The sequence below is a fragment of the Lolium perenne genome, chromosome 4 (assembly GCF_019359855.2).
Source record: "Lolium perenne isolate Kyuss_39 chromosome 4, Kyuss_2.0, whole genome shotgun sequence".
In the NCBI taxonomy this organism is placed as follows: Eukaryota; Viridiplantae; Streptophyta; class Magnoliopsida; order Poales; family Poaceae; genus Lolium; species Lolium perenne.
The window spans coordinates 336720194-336741717 of record NC_067247.2 but is presented as its reverse complement, the minus strand read 5'-3'; positions in this window follow the sequence as shown (position 1 = coordinate 336741717).

Sequence of the window (21524 nt, the reverse complement as noted above, 5' to 3'; positions counted from 1 at the left end):
TGGTGAGAGCGCAGCTCTTAGCGCAAAACTTAACTTAAGATTTTAGCGTGAAACCGGCACTGCCAGTCCCCGAGTTTCGGGTTAAACACCTTCTTCTTAACACGCAATTCACCTTAGAAACGCGCAAAACCGGCACTGCCAGTCCCCGAGTTTCGGGTTAAGAACTTTGTTCTTAGCGCAAAACTTATCTTAAAAACGCGCAAAACCGGCATGTGATCCCGAGTTTCGGGTTAAGAACTTTGTTCTTAGCGCAAAACTTAACTTGTTTCTTCTTTTTCTTGAACAGGTCACCGCTGACGCTCGGAAGGCCCTCTTCGAGGAGCTTTTATGGGAGCACCGGGAGCTCGCTGAGGCACATGATAAGTGCCAAGGTAAGTTTTTTGTTCCACCGGCATCTTTGCTACCGGAAACCTTTTTTCCTTGTGATATTGACAATTTCTGTTCAACAGTGATCCCGGAAGCTTCCATCGATGCTCTCAAGGAGCAGCTCGCCGCGGCCCAACGTACTATTTTTTCCTTTCTCCTTTGAACTTGGTTTCTTTTCATTTTTACTAGTGTAACCTTGTTAACACTCTTTTTTCCCGGTTACAGGGGAGAAAGACCAGCTCAGCCGGCAGCACCAGGAGGAGCTGAACGCCCTCAAGACCAGCTACCAGGAGCTCAAGTCTCAGCTGATTCAGCTGGGGCTTGACCACGCCAAGGCCCTCAAAGCCGCTGAAGTGACCGCAGCGGCCAAGTTGGACGAGGCTCTGGAGAATGCTTGCAATGCCACTGTGGTGTTGCGGGCAGAGCTGGAGGAGATGGCCAAGGCCCGGAAGGGTGCCGAGGAGAAGGCTGCGCGGCTGGAGGAGGAGCATAAGGAATGCGATCAGTTGATCCTGCAGACCGACACACTCGCCCACCGTAAGTTCTTTTCTTTTACACTTTGACTACTGCATACGAGCCTTTTTTCCTTCGACCCCATTCTCTTTCCGTTATCTTTCCATCCGGTCTCTTTTCTTCCGGAGTCTTTTCTCTCCGGTCTCTTTTTCTTCCGGATTCTTTTCTCTCCGGTCTCTTTTTCTTCCGGATTCTTGTCCTTAACCTTTTTCTTTCTTTGCTTAGGCCTCTTTCCGGACTCGCAGAGGTACGCTGTCAAGAAGGTCGATGCGCAACGCAAGGACAAAGGCCAAGCGGATCTTACCGTGCCATGGACGCCCAAGGACCATCTGGTCGCGCTTAACGCGCGGGTGTCCCATATGCGCTGCATAGACCGCAATCTTTCGGACATCCCTGATGTAGCTACCCAGCTATACAGGACTTTATGGCCTGGCGAGGAGGTGCCGGACACCTTCTCCCTCATCAGCGATCGCCTCAAGGGTGCCGGCAAGAGGATCCGCGAATGGCAGTGCTCTGCTGCCCGCGCTGGAGCGGACTCCGCCCTCCGCGTCGCCTGCTCTTGGTACCCGGAGCTCGATTTGGACGCCCTTACCGGCGTGCGTGAAGACGCAGAAACGGATCTGGACCCGATCCTCTCCGCCAAGCGGCAGGATCGCGCGTACCGCATCGCGGAGTACGCCGACATGCGCACCTTCATCCCTCCCCCTCCTGGCGTCAAGGACTATCTCGACGAGGAGGAGGATGAAGCCGAAGAAGAGCTCCTGGATGATGCTGATGCCGGCGCTGCTCCTCCGGAAGCCCCTGCTGCGTAATTACTCTCTTTGAAGTGTTTGCCTGCTATATGTGTTGGTCCTGCTTATCTTTGAAACAATGTTCGTTAAATTCTGCCCCGGTATGCCGGGGCTTATGATGTAAAACTTAAGTTTGCCTGTGGTTGTGGTACAACATTTCCTGCCGGTAAGTTATACCGGTAGCTAAGTATTTATGAGTTTGCCTTAGCATATTTTGCTTTTGGTTTTGATTTTATCCTGCACTGCAAAGAGTTCCAAATTGTTCCCGCATCCAATTTGATGCATACTTGGTTCTTTTGCCTTGGCTCTGCCTGCCTTCTCTGGGCGTTCTTTGGCGTATGAGCACAAGGTTCTTTCACCAAACAAGCATCTTCTTGAACTTAGAAATAACTTTGAAATTTTGCAAAAAACCGGTTTAACCGGGGTTAGTTAAATTTTCCGGATTGTTCTTTCCTGCTCTCCCTTTTCGCAGTTCATGTGCTTATCCCCTACCGGTTTATCTTGCTTGCCATGAAGCCGGTTTGCGGACAGCAGCAGAGTCGAAGACTCCGGTAGGATTTAGCACACTACTAAACCGGAAAGAAAAAACATTCAATAAGCAACCGGTAAACTGAAAAAATAGACAAGTTACATGCAACTTAGGTTGGGGTAGTCCCCGAGATTCATTCAAGGTTCCGGCATCTTTTATTCATTGCATATAAGGTACAAAAAGGAACTTCTTACATCACCACTTCAAGAGTAGAAAGGACGCAACAGAGCTACGTTCCATGGACGCTTGCTCTCCTCTCCGGACCTGTCCGCCTTTCCTTTCTTCCACTCCTGTGCATCGATCAAGTAGTATGCATCATTGTGAAGCACCTTGCTTACAATGAAGGGACCTTCCCATGGTGGCAAGAGCTTATGCCGGCCTTCAGTGCGCTGCACCAGGCGAAGTACAAGATCTCCTTCCCGGAAAACTCTTGGGTTAACCTTCCGGTTATGATAGCGTCTTAGGTTTTGCTGGTAAATGGCTGTTCTTGCCAAAGCCAGCTCTCTTGCTTCCTCCAGCAAGTCGACATCATTTTCTCTGGCCTCTTTGACCTCTTGCTCAGTATAGAGCTGTACCCTTGGTGAATCATGAATGATATCGGTTGGTATCACCGCTTCTGCTCCATAAACCATGAAGAAAGGAGTGTATCCGGTAGACCGGTTTGGAGTTGTTCTTATACTCCACAGTACTGATGGTAGCTCATCGAGCCAACATCCCGGTGACTTTTCCACCGCATCAATGAGTCTAGGCTTGATACCGGAAAGCACCAAGGCATTCATTCTTTCCACCTGGCCATTGCCTTGTGGGTGTGCCACTGAGCACAAATCCAACCGGATGTTGTTGTCTTCACAGAACCTTTTGAACTCACCTTGAGCAAAGTTGGTTCCATTATCAGTGATGATGCTGTGCGGGTACCCATACCGCAAAATGACATCTTTTAGGAATTTCACCGCTGTATGCCCATCACACTTTGCGATAGGTTTTACTTCTAGCCATTTGGTGAACTTATCCACCATCACCAAGATGTGAGTCATGCTGCTTCTTGCAGTTTTGAATGGGCCAACCATGTCAAGGCACCAAACGGCGAATGGCCATGTTAACGGTATTGTCTTTAAACCGGATGCTGGGGTATGATTTTGCTTGGCGTACCTCTGGCAGCCGTTGCATTTTCTTACCAAATCCTCAGCGTTCTCCAAAGCAGTGGGCCAATAGAACCCATGCCGGAAAACCTTTGCTACTAGCGCCCTTGATGAAGCGTGATGCCCACATTCTCCTTGGTGAATTTCCTCAAGCATTTCTTTCCCTTCCTCCGGTTCCACACATCTTTGAAGGACACCGGTAACGCTTCTCTTGTACACCTCACCGTTGATGAATGTGTAAGCTTTGGACCTTCTTTGTATCCTCCTTGATTCATTTTCGTCAGCCGGCAAGGTGCCGCTGACCAGGAATTCCTTAATAGGTTTAACCCATGACGGTATCTCTTGAACCAAAAACACCGGTGCATCTATCTCCATGCTATCCACCAGCATCATTTCTTCCGGTATGGGTACAGCAGTCCCCGAGCCTACCGGAGCAGTCCCCGAGCTTGCCGGAGCAGTCCCCGGGTTCCCTTCATCGATATCCATGGGTACTACGTGTGACTCCAGTACAAAAATTGATTCTGACTCCGGGCTCGGTTTGATTGATGGCACTCTTAGGTGAGCCAAAGCTATTCCGGGAGGAATTTCTTGCCTAGATGAGCCCAGCTTGGACAAAGCATCCGCGGCTTCATTTTCTGCGCGTGGCACATGGTGGAACTCACACCCTTCGAAGAATCCGGCAATCTTTTGCACGTGAAACCGGTACAAGGCCATGTTGGCATCTTTTGCATCCCAATCTCCGGAACACTGCTGTACCACGGTGGGCGCCAACTGTCGTCGTGGTGAACGAGCAGATGCCATAGGATGGCTTAGATTGGGGCCGAATGGACGCAAGAGGATTCGGGGGAGGGTTTGCGATCAGGTGGGAAGAGATTCCGGATGGTTTCCTCAAGAACTTGGCCAAGGCCAGAGGTTGAAGAAGAAAGACACAAGGAAAAACTCCCTCTAGATCACCATGTTCATAGATTTACACAGTTCTGAGCTCTGCCTTCATACATACACGCGTCTCGTAACTTCTCGCAAGGAAGGCTGCCCCCTCTCCCTATATAGGGGAGAGGGTGGCTTACAGTGCAAGAAACCCTAATGGCATCTTTGACTGGACAAACTACTTTACAGAGTTACTGTACAAAGCTACTTTAATCATAGATGACACCGGGGCCTTCTTTTATCATAGAAGCTAACGTACTCCGGCTTCTTTCTCCGTCACCTCTCTCTTTGGCGCCAGGGCTCTGAATAAAGTTACTTTGCTTGGCTCATCCTTGTCTTCTTGCTCTGAAGAGAATCTTTGACCAGTCCTGCCGACGGGCTCTCCTTTCCGGTATCTTCTGTACCGGGTTCCGGCATACCCCTTTGGGGATACCGGCTTAGCTTTGCTTTCCCGGATCCTACTAGGCTTCCGGTAAGAGCATTAAACCGGTATCTTGATGGCTCAAACCACCCGGTTTGGCATGCCTTTGGCATACTGGGGGTTATCCCCCCAACATATTCCGACACCGTTTCTCCACGCTTCTGCCGCACCTGCGCTAGATCGGCAATGCCAGCCTCGGTAGCTTCTGAGTGGTATTGAATATGAAACTGCTCTTCCAGCTGCTTCCACGTCCGGGCTGAATCTGGTGGCAACGAGGTGTACCACCCAAAAGCTGGTCCCGTGAGAGATTGCGCAAAAAACCTCACACGTAACGGGTCTGATGCTGAAATCATGCCCAACTGTGCCAAATTCGGCTCACATGCTCAATTGAATTAGACCCTTCTGATCCATTGAACTTTGAGAACTCAGGGAGCCGATACTTGGGTGGCAGTGGAATCAAATCATATTCGTTGGGGTACGGCTTGAAATAGCCGATTGTTCTCCTCTTTGGCACGATGCCGAACTGGTCTCTCAAGATTGTACTGATTTGTTCCACGGTATGAGCTGCAGGGGCTGAGCTTTCATGACTCGTTCCGGTGGCGTATTTAGCTAGCCACGCCTGTTTATCGGCGTCCGCTCCAGAAATCCCTCCTGCTGCTCCAGAAATCCCTCCTGCTGCAATCTGGTTCGTGCGTGCCAAGTTATTGCAGTCCGGCACGTACGTGCACACGTATCCATGCGGGATTTCTTTAGGCGGTTCATGCAGGAACTGGTAACCACCAGGATCGCCTCCAATCTTGTAGACGACGTATACCGGTGAACCCGGCGGCTCTGGAGCTGCAAGCGAGAATGGCAGCTGCGGTCTGGTCTGGAACGGTATTTCTCCCTGGTGAGTCCCTAGGGCAGGTCCTGACGGAGAGTACTGATGCTTCATGATTTCCTGAACCACGTGAACCGCAACGCGCTCGAAAGCGTTCACCAGGCTCTCAGAATGACGGTGTAGAGAATGAGCCACCATGTAATTAACTTCCTGGCGCAGAGCTCTGGTGCGTTCCTCCGAAGGGAGAGATAGATCTACTTCATCGAGAGCGCCTTCGGGTGAGAACCCTTTCCACCTAATGCCATGTCTACGGGTCCTCTCGAAAGAGCCGATGAGGTCGGCTTCGAAGAGAGCTTTAATCTCATCGTATTTCTTCTTGTGCTCCTCAGTCAGTTCTTCGTACGTGACTGGTGCTTCCGCCATCTCCGCTGCAGATGTTGACGCAGTTGCTGTAGAATGTCCCACCGGGCGTGCCAGAATGTGTTGCCTGCCAAAACCCACCGGCGAGCAGCGACGAGCAACACGAAGAGCCGGGAGGCTCCCAGAACTGCTAGTGGGCCCTGGTCCCTCGGGCAACGGCCCGCAAAACTCCGGCACACGTTCTGGCTGGTGCGAGGGCGTGCCACCTGACCTATACCTGGTCAGGAAGGTGATGGATTGCTTCAATTAGTTTCCTGCATGGCAGACACGTAAACATTAAATCCGAGCCTCGATCGGCTCTCAGGTTATCCTGTGAATCGGCTCAAGGAGCCGATCCACCCATAGCTCGTATTGGATCTACGATAACATGGTGGTCCCGCTTGATCAATATTAAGTTAAAACGATCTACGACGATCTAGGGTTTTCACCGCATAACTGAAACGTCCTACACGTAGCTGAACCTGGCAGATACGAAAGATAGTAGAAAACTAGTCCTAGAAGAGGCCTAAAAACCAACACAAAGTCGATTCCCGGAACAACTCATCTTGGATCAACAAACCATACCTTACGCACTACTGGATCATTCAACCCGTTTGCAAGGCCTAACTATGCAGATATCAAACTAATCCTTGGAGAACAAGGAGCAACCATAACAGATCAAATCCACTAAATAAAGACCAAGCAAGGTGCTGCCCTTACACCTAAGATAGGTGCAAAGGCAGCTAGACGTGTAGGGGCAGCGTAACTAGGCAAACATATCGGAAAAGTATCGATGTTAGCCCTAACACATCTATGATAATGGTGTTACTCGCCATCAACAAGGCTTCAGTACGAGCAACACAAACAACGAATAAACTTGATACTGCTCAGATCGCACTTGCGATCTGGGCAGCATGGCGCTTACCCGGAAGAAACCCTCTAAACAAGGGGTGGCGATGCGCCTAGATTGGTTTGTTGTGAACGTGATCGTCCTCCTTTCTCAATAACCCTAGGTACATATTTATAGTCCGTGGACTTTCTAACTTTTGGAAAAAACCTAACTACGTACGAACCAAACTCTATCTCTTAATTCTAACTAACACGTAATCTACCATAATATACAGATACACGGGCAATCTAGCCCAAATTCTCGTACGAGGCCGATTCAGAAGTACTCTTGTGCATATCCTCTAAGCCCATCTCAATCGCGGCCCATCTCCTGATTTGGATAAAATCCAACGATAACATGATGTTCAATTGAACTCTAACAATATCTAGATACAAAAAAGGTGACATTTTTCATCCACCAATGTGTATGATAATTCATGTAGCTATACATGATTCTTGTTGTTATCATGTACTACATGTTGTAGCGTAGTCATTTCAGCTAATGACCAAGTTAGGACTTTTTTTTGAATTTGTCTTGTTTCTCTGAACTTTGTTGATGGAATGTTCTTGGTGAAGCTAATGTGTTAACTTTTTTCCATTTATTCATGTATTAGGTGGTGATCCTGTTGAGATAACACACAATGATTTTTTCTCTGGATTGCATGAAGACCTGTTGTACGCTGATGGCACCACACATCACTTTGATAATTGCAATGTGGACACTTGGTCAATTATTTGGCTAGAGGGTTTTCTAAATAGGCTAGGCCGCTAGGGTGTCAAATACATGAAAGGTTGCAAGTGTATTGGTGTATGCCTGATAAAGAGTTCAGTGATGGCCTAGTTTGCATTGATTCTGATGCTGATATTGTGTCAATGATACAGGCTGCCACTCAACATAAGATGTTCGTTAATCACACAAATTTTGTGAAGGAGATGAGAAGTGATTTGGTAAAGAAATAAAATATAGAGGAAGATCCAGTTATCAATGTGCAGAATGTTGGGGGTAGAGAAGAAGAGATGACACGATGGACATGGAATTGCCAGAGAGAGGCTAGAAGTTTCAGCACACAAAATGAAAGGCAAGGAAAACTTAGTTGAGGAAGACAATGCATAAACTAATTCAGAGTGCTATGGCCGTGACTTTGATGCAGAGGATGGTGATGGTGGCATTTTTGCAGCTAATATTGATAAACAAGTCAATGATAATAATGAGGCATTGGAGATTGCAGAATTAGAGGATGATGCAGGGATTGAAAATTAAGATTTACAGTTGACAAAAGAACAAGAAGAAAAGCTGCATTACAAGTTTAAAGTGTCCAATTCAGAAGTTGACATGGAACATCCTGATTGCAAAGTAGGGATGATTTTTCAAATGTGAAGGAACTAAGGGCATCAATTAAAGCTTACAATGTTAAGTAAAGAGCAAAAAAAAAGTGAGAAATGAAAGTGGGAGAATACATGAAGAGTATGAAGGTGGATATTGTGTTGATCTAAAAGGTAAGACATGTGACTGTAAGAGGTGGCAGTTGACGGGTATCCCATGTCATCATGCTATTGCTTGTTGTAGAGAAGACATGATTGATCCATAGAGACTTGTGTAGCTGCTACACAATTGAAACACACACCAAAGCTTATGCTTATACTTTGGCCCCACTGAGAGAAAAATGTTTATGGTAGAAGCATAGTGGTATCTTTGTGCATCCACCACTATTTACCAGAGTGATAGGTTGGCCTAAAAAAATTCAAGTAAGGTCCCGAAAAGATGGAAAATGGAGGGAAAATGATTATTAAAGTTGGTGTGAAAATAATCCAGTAGTCCAAGTTGAGGATGAAAATGGAGATGTTGACAACCCTGAAATTTTGCAGGTTCTATATTTAAATTTAAAATGGAGATATATTCATCCTTGCACATTATTTCTGATGTTCTAACTTAATTTTTATTTTTTGGCAGCACATAATTCGACAAGATCCACTTCCTGAAATGGATCCTTCTCATCAACCTGGGACGATGGTTTATAGGTTGGGCTTGGAGGTACATGTGCTAACATAATACTAATTTTAAATTACTCAGCTACCATTTTTGTTAATATCCTATGTATCCATTGTTTCCAGCAAGGTGCACATATATCTCTCCCTAGATGCACTCTTCCACTACCTCAAGAGAGCGCATTTTTTTGTAGCTGAAAGAGAAGCACTACTAGTTAACAGGGGCAGAGTGACCACTGCCCAAACAAGGGGAAGAGGAACACCGAATGTAGTTCTGCCAGTGGGAGAGGAGCAGCAAGAGGGAAAGGAAGAAGAGAAAAGAAAGTGCGGGCACAAATAACGCAAAAAAAGCAATACAAAGGGAAATGCAAGAGGAAAATCTTATTAAACATGTCCTCGTTTTGCTTATCACATGTTGTTTGGTGATAAAGGTCAAAGAAGGGTTCTCCCAGATTTGAATGAAACAACAAAGAGATGCAAGTAACTCATAATGCACCTCGCTGAGGAGTAGAATCCAATAATGCAACGGTATCCTATAGTTATTGATGGAACACTATTTTCATATTTTCCTGGAAGTTTTTGTTGTGTGTTCAATAGATGGAACAACCTTCCCAAATTTACTTCATTACATAACATTGCAGTACAACATTATGGTACACATGGACACAATAGGGTTCGCAGCATAGAAAACAAAACCAAGATCCAATCTAGGAAAAATCCAAGATCTAATCTACTAGATTGGTTCAACGAGATAGATGAGAACATTACCCTTGAAGATCCAAAGTGGTAACGAGATCAGATCTCGTGGATGATGTAGTCGTACTCTTGCCGAACTCAAGTTCGCGGTTAAGTCCTTCTGGCGCTGCAAGCGGGCAGCACCTCCGTACTCGGTCACACGTATAGTGTCGATGAAGACGTCCTCTCCCCGTTCCAGCGGGCAGCGGATGTAGTAGATCCTCCTCAGAATCCCAGTAGCAAGATGGCGTGGTTGTGGTGGTGGAGGAGAATTCCTGCAGGGCCTCGCCAAGCCTGCGCAGGAGAAGGAGGGAGAGAGGGTGGCGGCTAGGGTTCGGAAGGGGTGGTGTGTCCGGCATGTCCCCTCACCTCTATTTATAGAGCGAGGGTGCGGCTAGGGCTGGACACCATTGGCCCCACCTCTCTCTATGCATCGGCACATGGGAGGGTGAGAGAAATCTCCCCCCACCCCCCCCCCCCCCCCCCCCCCAAGTTTGCCCCCTTAATTTCTAGGATTTGATGCTATCACTTTTGATTTGATCCTATCCTCCTTGGGTGTGCCTTGAGGGCTTGGTCGGATGGGCCTTGAGGGCTTGGCGCGCCTAGTCCAAGAGGCCAGGAAGAACCCCCTCGGCCCATGTGGCCCCTCCCGAGGTGGTGGGCCCACCGGTTTCCCTCTAGAACCTTCTAGAAACTCTGGTCAAAATACCAAAACTTTTTCCGAAGCCCAAAAAGCAACTTCCCTTATATGAATCTTATTCTCCAAACTATTATGAATCTCCTCGTGATGTCCTCGATCAATTCTGAGACTCCGAATAACATTCAGTCTCCATCTCATATTCCATATCTACTTAAACGACATTGAACCTTAAGTGTGTCACCCTACGGTTCGCGAATGATGCAAACATGATCAAGACATCTCTCCGATCAATAACCAACAGCGGGATCTGGAGATCCATAATGGCTCCTGCACATTCAATGATGACATCATGATCGAAAGAACCATAAGCATTCGTTACCAATTCCTTTTGTCGCGCGATACTTTACTTAGCCGAGATTCGATCATTGGTATCTCCATACTAGTTCAATCTCGTTATTGATAAGTACTCTTTACTCGTTTTGTGATACAACATCCCTTGTGACCTAGTCACATGCTTGCAAGCTAATTGGATGCCATGTCACCGAGAGGGCCCAGAGTATATCTCTCCATCATTTGGATGGACAAATCTCATTCTTGATCCATGAGCTTCAACTCTCACTTTCAGAATACCTAATGCCACCTTTATAACCACCCAATTACGAAGTGGTGTTTGATGTCATCAAAGTATTCCTCCTGTGTTAGTGATTAACATGATCTCATGATCGAAGGATTAGGTTTCTATGCATTTGGGAGCTACAGCAAAACGGACGTAATGACTTGATCTTATTGTTATGCTTACTATGGGTGTGTGTCCATATCATTCTTCTAATAACATGATCTTATTAGTAACAACATCCAACGTTGATGACCAGGAAACCGTGATCATCAATTAATCAACAAGCTAGTTAGACAAGAGGCTCACTAGGGACTCCGGTTTGTTTACAAAGCACTGATGTCTACGGGTGCTTCTATTCTTGTAGACAGTGTTGGGCCTCCAAGAGCAGAGGTTTGTAGAACAGCAGCAAGTTTCCCTTAAGTGGATCACCCAAGGTTTATCGATCTCAGGGAGGAAGAGGTCAAAGATATCCCTCTCATGCAACCCTGCAACCACAAAGCAAGAAGTCTCTTGTGTCCCCAACACACCTAATAGGTGCACTAGTTCGGCGAAGAGATAGTGAAGTACAGGTGGTATAAATAAGTAGTAGCAACGGCACCAGAAAAGTGCTTTGCCCAGGACAGTAAACAAGCAGTAGTAACGCAGCAGTAGTAACGCAGCAAAACAGTAAACAAGCGATAGCAGTATTTAGGAACAAGGCCTAGGGATCATACTTTCACTAGTGGACACTCTCAACATTGATCACATAACAGAATAGATAAATGCATACTCTACACCCTCTTGTTGGATGATGAACACCACTAACTGTGTAGGATTACACGAACCCTCAATGCCGGAGTTAACAAGCTCCACAATATTCGATGTTCATATTTAAATAACCTTAGAGTGCATGACAGATCAACACAACTAAACCAAGTACTAACATAGCATGCACACTGTCACCTTCACGCTACGAAAGGAGGCATAGATCACATCAATACCATCATAGCAATAGTTAACTTCATAATCTACAAGAGATCACAATCATAGCCTACGCCAAGTACTAACACGGATGCACACACTGTCACCATTACACCGTGCAGGAGGAATAAACTACTTTAATAACATCACTAGAGTAGCACATAGATAAATTGTGATACAAAACACATTGCAATCATAAAGAGATATAAATAAGCACTTCACTATGCCATTCATAACAGTGAATAAGTATTCTGTGAAATATAGCCTAAGAGACCCACACGGTGCACACACTGTCACCTTTACACACGTGGGACAAGGAGTCTCCGGAGATCACATAAGTAAAATTCACTTGACTAGCATAACGACATCTAGATTACAAGCATCATCATATGAATCTCAATCATGTAAGGCAGCTCATGAGATTATTGTATTGAAGTACATAGGGAGAGAGATGAACCACATAGTTACCGGTACAGCCCCGAGCCTCGATGGAGAACTACTCCCTCCTCATGGGAGACAGCAGCGTTGATGGAGATGGCGGTGGTGTCGATGGAGGAGCCTTCCGGGGGCACTTCCCCGTCCCGGCGGCGTGCCGGAACAGAGACTCCTGTCCCCCAGATCTTGGCTTCGCGATGGCGGCGGCTCTGGAAGGTTTCTCGTACCGTGGCTTTTTTTTCGTGTCGAGGTTTTAGGTCGAGGGGGCTTAAATAGGCGAAGAGGCGGCGTCAGGAGGTCAACGAGGCGACGACACCATAAGGCGGTGCGGCCAGGGCCTGGGCCGCGCTGGCCTATCATCTGGGCCCCCTGTGGGTCCACTCTGGCGACTCTCGGGTGTTCTGGATGCTTCCGGGGATTCTAAGATGCTGGGCGTTGATTTCGTCCGATTCCGAGAATATTTCCTTACTAGGATTTCTGAAACCAAAAACAGCAGAAAACAGCAACTGGCCCTTCGGCATCTCGTCAATAGGTTAGTTCCGGAAAACGCATAATTATGACATAAAGTATGCATAAAACATGTAGATATCATCAATAATGTGGCATGGAACATAAGAAATTATCGATACGTCGGAGACGTATCAGCATCCCCAAACTTAGTTCCTGCTCGTCCCGAGCAGGTAAATGATAAACAAAGATAATTTCTGGAGTGACATGCCATCATAACCTTGATCATACTATTTGTAAGCATATGTAGTGAATGCAGCGATCAAAACAATGTATATGACATGAGTAAACAAGTGAATCATATAGCAAAGACTTTTCATGAATAGTACTTCAAGACAAGCATCAATAAGTCTTGCATAAGGATTAACTCATAAAGCAATAATTCAAAGTAAAGGCATTGAAACAACACAAAGGAAGATTAAGTTTCAGCGGTTGCTTTCAACTTGTAACATGTATATCTCATGGATATTGTCAACATAGAGTAATATAATAAGTGCAATATGCAAGTATGTAGGAATCAATGCACAGTTCACACAAGTGTTTGCTTCTTGAGGTGGAGAGAAATAGGTGAACTGACTCAACAATAAAAGTAAAAGAAAGGTCCTTCAAAGAGGAAAGCATCGATTGCTATATTTGTGCTAGAGCTTTGATTTTGAAAACAAGAAACAATTTTGTCAACGGTAGTAATAAAGCATATGTATCATGTAAATTATATCTTAAAAGTTGCAAGCCTCATGCATAGTATACTAATAGTGCCCGCACCTTGTCCTAATTAGCTTGGACTACCGGGATTATCGCAATGCACATGTTTTAACCAAGTATCACAAAGGGGTACCTCTATGCCGCCTGTACAAAGGTCTAAGGAGAAAGCTCGCATCGGATTTCTCGCTATTGATTATTCTCAACTTAGACATCCATACCGGGACAACATAGACAACAGATAATGGACTCCTCTTTTATGCATAAGCATGTAGCAACAATTATTTTTCTCATATGAGATTGAGGATATATGTCCAAAACTGAAACTTCCACCATGGATCATGGCTTTAGTTAGCGGCCCACTGTTCTTCTCTAACAATATGCACGCTCTAACCATAAGGTGGTAGATCGCCCTTATTTAAGACAAGACGAACATGCATAGCAACTCACATGATATTCAACAAAGAGTAGTTGATGGCGTCCCCAGGAACATGGTTATCGCACAACAAGCAACTTAATAAGAGATAAAGTGCATAAGTACATATTCAATACCACAATAGTTTTTAAGCTATTTGTCCCATGAGCTATATATTGCAAAGGTGAAGAATGGAAATTTAAAGGTAGCACTCAAGCAATTTACTTTGGAATGGCGGAGAAATACCATGTAGTAGGTAGGTATGGTGGACACAAATGGCATAATGGTTGGCTCAAGTATTTTGGATGCATGAGAAGTATTCCCTCTCGATACAAGGTTTAGGCTAGCAAGGCTATTTGAAACAAACACAAGGATGAAACGGTGCAGCAAAACTCACATAAAAGACATATTGTAAACATTATAAGACTCTACACCGTCTTCCTTGTTGTTCAAACTCAATACTAGAAATTATCTAGACTTTAGAGAGACCAAATATGCAAACCAAATTTTAGCATGCTCTATGTATTTCTTCATTAATAGGTGCAAAGTATATGATGCAAAGAGCTTAAACATGAGCACAACAATTGCCAAGTATCACATTACCCAAGACATTATAGCAATTACTACATGTATCATTTTCCAATTCCAACCATATAACAAATTAACGAAGAAGAAACTTCGCCATGAATACTATGAGTAGAGCCTAAGGACATACTTGTCCATATGCAACAGCGGAGCGTGTCTCTCTCCCACACAAGCATTTATTCAAACAAAAACAAAAACAAGAAACATACAGACGCTCCAAGTAAAGTACATAAGATGTGACCGAATAAAAATATAGTTTCAAGAGAAGGAACCTGATAATTTGTCGATGAAGAAAGGGATGCCTTGGGCATCCCCAAGCTTAGATGCTTGAGTCTTCTTGAAATATGCAGGAATGAACCACCGGGGCATCCCCAAGCTTAGAGCTTTCACGCTTCTTGATCGTAGTATATCATCCTTCTCTCTTTACCCTTGAAAACTTCCTCCACACCAAACTCAAAACAACTCATTAGAGGGTTAGTGCATAATCAAAAATTCACATGTTCAGAGGTGACACAATCATTCTTAACACTTCTGGACATTGCCCAAAGCTACTGGAAGTCAATGGAACAAAGAAATCCATCTCACATAGCAAAAGAGGCAATGCGAAATAAAAGGCAGAATCTGTCAAAACAGAACAGTCCGTAAAGACGAATTTTAAAGGGGCACCAGACTTGCTCAAATGAAAATGCTCAAATTTAATGAAAGTTGCGTACATATCTGAGGATCACTCACGTAAATTGGCATAATTTTCTGAGTTACCTACAGAGAATTTTGCCCAGATTCGTGACAGCAAAGAAATCTGTTTCTGCGCAGTAATCCAAATCTAGTATGAACCTTACTATCAACGACTTTACTTGGCACAACAAAACACAAAACTAAGATAAGGAGAGGTTGCTACAGTAGTAAACAACTTCCAAGACACAAATATAAAACAAAGTACTGTAGTAAAATAAACACATGAGTTATCTCCCAAGAAGTTCTTTCTTTATAGCCATTAAGATGGGCTCAGCAGTTTTGATGATGCACTCGCAAGAAATAGTATTTGAAGCAAAAGAGAGCATCAAGAGGCAAATTCAAAACACATTTAAGTCTAACATGCTTCCTATGCATAGGAATCTTGTAAATAAACAAGTTCATGAAAAGCAAAGTAACAAGCATAGGAAGATAAAACAAGTGTAGCTTCAAAAATTTCAGCACATAGAGAGGCATTTTAATAACATGAAAATTTCTACAACCATATTTTCCTCTCTCATAATAACTTTCAGTAGCATCATGAGCAAACTCAACAATATAACTATCACATAAAGCATTCTTATCATGAGTCTCATGCATAAAATTATTACTCTCCACATAAGCATAATCAATTTTATTAATTGTAGTGGGAGAAAATTCAACAAAGTAGCTATCATCAAATATAGGAGGCATATTGTAATCATAATTAAATTTATCCTCCATAACAGGTGGCACCAAAAGGCTACTATCATTATAATCATCATATATAGGAGGCAAGGTATCATCAAAGTAAATTTCCTCCTCAATTCTTGGGGGACTAAAAAGATCATGCTCATCGAAACCAGCTTCCCCAAGCTTAGAATTTTCCATAGCATTAGCAACAATAGTGTTCAAAGCATTCATATTAATAACATTCCCATTAGCATGCATATAAAGTTCCATGGGTTTTTTAATTCTCTCTTCAAACACATCATGTCCTAATTCAAGATAAAGTTCATAAAGATCTCTCATATTTTTGTTGTTTTCCATTATGCCTAACTAGTGTAAACAAGAAACAAAAAGATGCAATTGCAGGATCTAAAGGAAATAGCTTCGAGCACAAACACAACGGCGCCAGAAAAGTACTATTACCTGGAACCGAAGTATGAGTGCCTTTTACCTTTCCTCCCCGGCAACGGCGCCAGAAAAGTGCTTGATGTCTACGGGTGTTTCTATTCTTGTAGACAGTGTTGGGCCTCCAAGAGCAGAGGTTTGTAGAACAGCAGCAAGTTTCCCTTAAGTGGATCACCCAAGGTTTATCGATCTCAGGGAGGAAGAGGTCAAAGATATCCCTCTCATGCAACCCTGCAACCACAAAGCAAGAAGTCTCTTGTGTCCCCAACACACCTAATAGGTGCACTAGTTCGGCGAAGAGATAGTGAAGTACAGGTGGTATAAATAAGTAGTAGCAACGGCACCAGAAAAGTGCTTTGCCCAGGATAGTAAACAAGCAGTAGTAACACAGTAAAACAGTAAACAAGCGATAGCAGTATTTAGGAACAAGGCCTAGGGATCATACTTTCACTAGTGGACACTCTCAACATTGATCACATAACAGAATAGATAAATGCATACTCTACACCCTCTTGTTGGATGATGAACACCACTAACTGTGTAGGATTACACGAACCCTCAATACCGGAGTTAACAAGCTCCACAATATTCGATGTTCATATTTAAATAACCTTAGAGTGCATGACAGATCAACACAACTAAACCAAGTACTAACATAGCATGCACACTGTCACCTTCACGCTACGAAAGGAGGCATAGATCACATCAATACCATCATAGCAATAGTTAACTTCATAATCTACAAGAGATCACAATCATAGCCTACGCCAAGTACTAACACGGATGCACACACTGTCACCATTACACCGTGCAGGAGGAATAAACTACTTTAATAACATCACTAGAGTAGCACATAGATAAATTGTGATACAAAACACATTGCAATCATAAAGAGATATAAATAAGCACTTCACTATGCCATTCATAACAGTGAATAAGTGATACGTGAAATATAGCCTAAGAGACCCACACGGTGCACACACTGTCACCTTTACACACGTGGGACAAGGAGTCTCCGGAGATCACATAAGTAAAATTCACTTGACTAGCATAACGACATCTAGATTACAAGCATCATCATATGAATCTCAATCATGTAAGGCAGCTCATGAGATTATTGTATTGAAGTACATAGGGAGAGAGATGAACCACATAGCTACCGGTACAGCCCCGAGCCTCGATGGAGAACTACTCCCTCCTCATGGGAGACAGCAGCGTTGATGGAGATGGCGGTGGTGTCGATGGAGGAGCCTTCCGGGGGCACTTCCCCGTCCCGGCGGCGTGCCGGAACAGAGACTCCTGTCCCCCAGATCTTGGCTTCGCGATGGCGGCGGCTCTGGAAGGTTTCTCGTACCGTGGCTTTTTTTTCGTGTCGAGGTTTTAGGTCGAGGGGGCTTAAATAGGCGAAGAGGCGGCGTCAGGAGGTCAACGAGGCGACGACACCATAAGGCGGCGCGGCCAGGGCCTGGGCCGCGCCGGCCTATCATCTGGGCCCCCTGTGGGTCCACTCTGGCGAATCTCGGGTGTTCTGGATGCTTCCGGGGATTCTAAGATGCTGGGCGTTGATTTCGTCCGATTCCGAGAATATTTCCTTACTAGGATTTCTGAAACCAAAAACAGCAGAAAACAGCAACTGGCCCTTCGGCATCTCGTCAATAGGTTAGTTCCGGAAAACGCATAATTATGACATAAAGTATGCATAAAACATGTAGATATCATCAATAATGTGGCATGGAACATAAGAAATTATCGATACGTCGGAGACGTATCAAGCACACATGTATTAATGTTTCCAGTTAATAAAATTAGAGCATGGGATGTAAACATTTATCATAAACACAAAGATATAATAATAACCACTTTATTATTGCCTCTCGGTCATATCTCCAACAGACACATACATTTCCATACAAACACTATAGATGGTTAAACACGGGACAAAAGAGTAGTAGAGATACATGGCAAATACATTACTCACATATATTCCTTGGCCTTACCATTCAATGCCTCCTTCACCCTCTTGGCCATGAATTGTATGCCCTTCTTGATCATGCACAAGATGACCCCAGCTGTCACCTTTTCTTCAAGATTAGGTGGCACACAGTAGGGCAGCAGCTCAATTGGTCCTCCCTCCCTTCTTTGGTGCCTCACAAACCTGTTTTTCCTTGGAAAAGGCCTTGGTGTGGGCAGTGCCATGATTTGTGTGTACACAGGTACATCACCTAGCTCCTCCAACCGTTGAATTGCCTCCCTCTCCAGCATCCTATTAGATGCTTCTTCCCTTTCCTGCAAACTTCTCCTATGGTACACTAGCAGATCCTTATCAGAACCAGACCAGTACTCCTCCTCTTTGCACTCCACCAAGCCTTCCATTTGTGCTTCACTACAATGCACTGACCATTTTTATGCTTGTTGAGCCAAAAATAGAAGACAAAGCAGAGTGCACACATGCTAACCAGTGTATGCATAAGACAATGATGTGAGTTCTCAATTCACTATTACTTTACATGAATTGTCACTCTGCCATGCTAATTAGTGAAATCAAATTAGAAAAGGGAAAAATCATATGTACAAGCTCAATCTTACCTTCCCTCCAGAATGCGGCTCCTAGTAGTACACCGCCGGCTCCACCCACTCACCGCCATTGCCGATGATGCCGGAACCGCCGCCGTTGACGGAGCATGCCCAACAGGAGCCACTAGATGCTCCTTCAGCAGCTTACCGCAAACAACATTTGTCGTCGTTGCACCGTTGCTTGTCGATCCCATGCCTCCGCATCGCACACCGCAACCTTCCTCACTCCGCCGCCGCAGTTAATTGATTGTCGGGGTGCCGCCGACCGCCGCCGTTCGCCCCGGGTCTAGGGTTACAACACAGGGGAGCCTTTCAATTTGGGAACATGGGAGACTGGCCTCGGATGCACGTTGCGCCGTAGCTTAAGGGGTTTTCCGTAAAATGGTCTGTCTGTGGGAGAATGCCCTTCTAGCGTCGCAGCTCACGTGGCGTCGTCTGATTGGCTTTGTATGAATTTTGAATCTGCATGACAAGTTGGTGTACCACCCGGCCTCTATTTTCAATTTTGTGTACTAACTTCTCCTAACGTGCAGGTTCATGTATCACATTAACGCTTTTGCTAACTCTCGATCAACCCAGAAATAAGATAAGTCTGGATCGATGCGCTGGCATTCGATGGTTTCTGTTTTCAGCTTGTAGATGGTTTCTGCCGGGCAATGTAAATGGTTTGGGTCTTTCTTATTTTTATTATCTGGGCTATTTGTATTTATGTTTTTATAAGGGCTGCTAGGTTGTAGAAAGAGTGTATTTGTCGTACTTCTTCCAGCCTTAAATACTTACCTCATACTCCGATTATTGAACCCGCGACAGGTATTTAGGGCTGTATGGAGTTCTTTTACTTGATGTCTAGTTTCTGAATTTTATCTTGGTGATCGGTTCATTTTTGTGCCGTCAGGTTGCATGTCAATAATTAGGCTATTTTTTGAACAAGGGTCACACTGATTGTTGATTTTTTATACCATGTTAGATCGTAGAAGTTTTGCATCGACCTGGTTTTGTAAGTAATTGATGCTGAGCTTTAGCATATCCAATTACATACAAATGTGCAATTGCGTATATATGTCCAATTGCATCTATAAAAACTTTTATATGTACACATAGATGTGTAATTGCGCATGCGTACAATTACACTTATAAAAATTCCATATGTAATTACTCTACGCATATATGTGCAATTACACTTCTACATCTACATATATGTGTGTAATTTTTAAATATGATATATAATGTCTGTTAACTTGTAGCTGGGCTTGTAGTTGTATATTATTGAGCTTGTCGTTGGGCTTTATAGTCATGCATGGAAAAGCCTAGAAATGAAAAAGGAGAGCTAGCCAGGGGGATTGGGTCTTGGGCTCTTGGCCAGCTAGTAAGAGCATCTCCACTCGTCCCCCCGAGGAGGCCCCCGGCGAGCGTTTTTTCCATCCGGACGGCGAAATTCGGCCCAGTCGCGCCCCCGGTTCCTCGTTTTCGTCCGGATTTGGGCCTAAATTCATCCGGCGATCCCACGCCCCCCCCGGCCCCCCGGGGAGCTCTCGGGGACTCCGGACGAGTGAAAAGCGGGGAAGGGCCCGATCTGTCGGTGACTCGACGCACGAACCCCACCGCCACGTCGCTCAAATTCTCCCCCACCCCTCGTATCTCTCTCGCCGCCGGCACCACCCCGCCGGCTTGTTGCCCAGATTGCGCCGCCACTCCTTCCCCACCTGCCTATATTCCGCCGTGTTTGGACGACGGCCTATCTGGCTGCTCTTCCGCCGGCCTGTTTTCCGGCCTGCTTGCTCGTCGTCGCTCGCGGCTCGGGTTGCCTCGACCACGCCCGTCAGGTGTTCGTCCATTTGCCTCGCCGGCCATGGACTCGGACGAAGAGGAGGAGCAGATGTTCGTCGAGCTTATGCAAGAAGAGATGGCAGCAGCCGCCCAAGACGAGGAGCACATGATGATCCTTGGTTGCTTGGCAAGCATGTACGCCGGACTGGCAACTCGTCGGCGTGGTGGGTCGGCACGAGGTCGCCGGAAGTGCAAGCCGAGACAGCGAATGGAGGGCTACTGCATGTTGTACGCCGACTACTTCGCCGACAATCCATTGCACGGTGAGACTGTTTTCCGGCGTCGTTTCGGGATGAGCAAAGCTATTTCGCAAATTGTGTATGCCATCCGCCACTTTGATCCCTACTTCGGATGCAAGGCGGATTGCACTGGTTTGGTTGGATTTTCGTCACTGCGAAGTGCACGGTGGCTATGAGGATGCGGCGTATGGAGCTCCCGGTGATCTGCAGATGACTATCTTCGGATGGCGGAGTCCACCGCCCTTGATTGTTTCTACCGGTTCTGCGGGGCCGTCATAGCGATGTTCGGGGACTATTTCTTGAGATCACCCTTGTCGAAGACACTCGGAGGATCCTTGCAACAAATGAAGCTAGAGGTTTTCCAGGGATGCTTGGAAGCATTGACTGCATGCATTGGCAATGGAAGAACTGTCCGTTTGCGTGGCGGGGAATGTACAAGGGTCACAAAAAAGGCTGCCTTTGTGATACTTGAAGCAGTGGCTACCCATGATCTTTGGATTTGGCACTCTTTCTTTGGTATGCCTGGATCCAACAATGACATCAACGTCCTAAACTGCTCCCCGGTCTTTTCCAAGCTTGTTGAGGGTCATGCTCCCCCGGTGGACTATGTGATCAATGGTCGGCACTACAACAAAGGATACTACCTTGCAGACGGTATCTATCCAAAG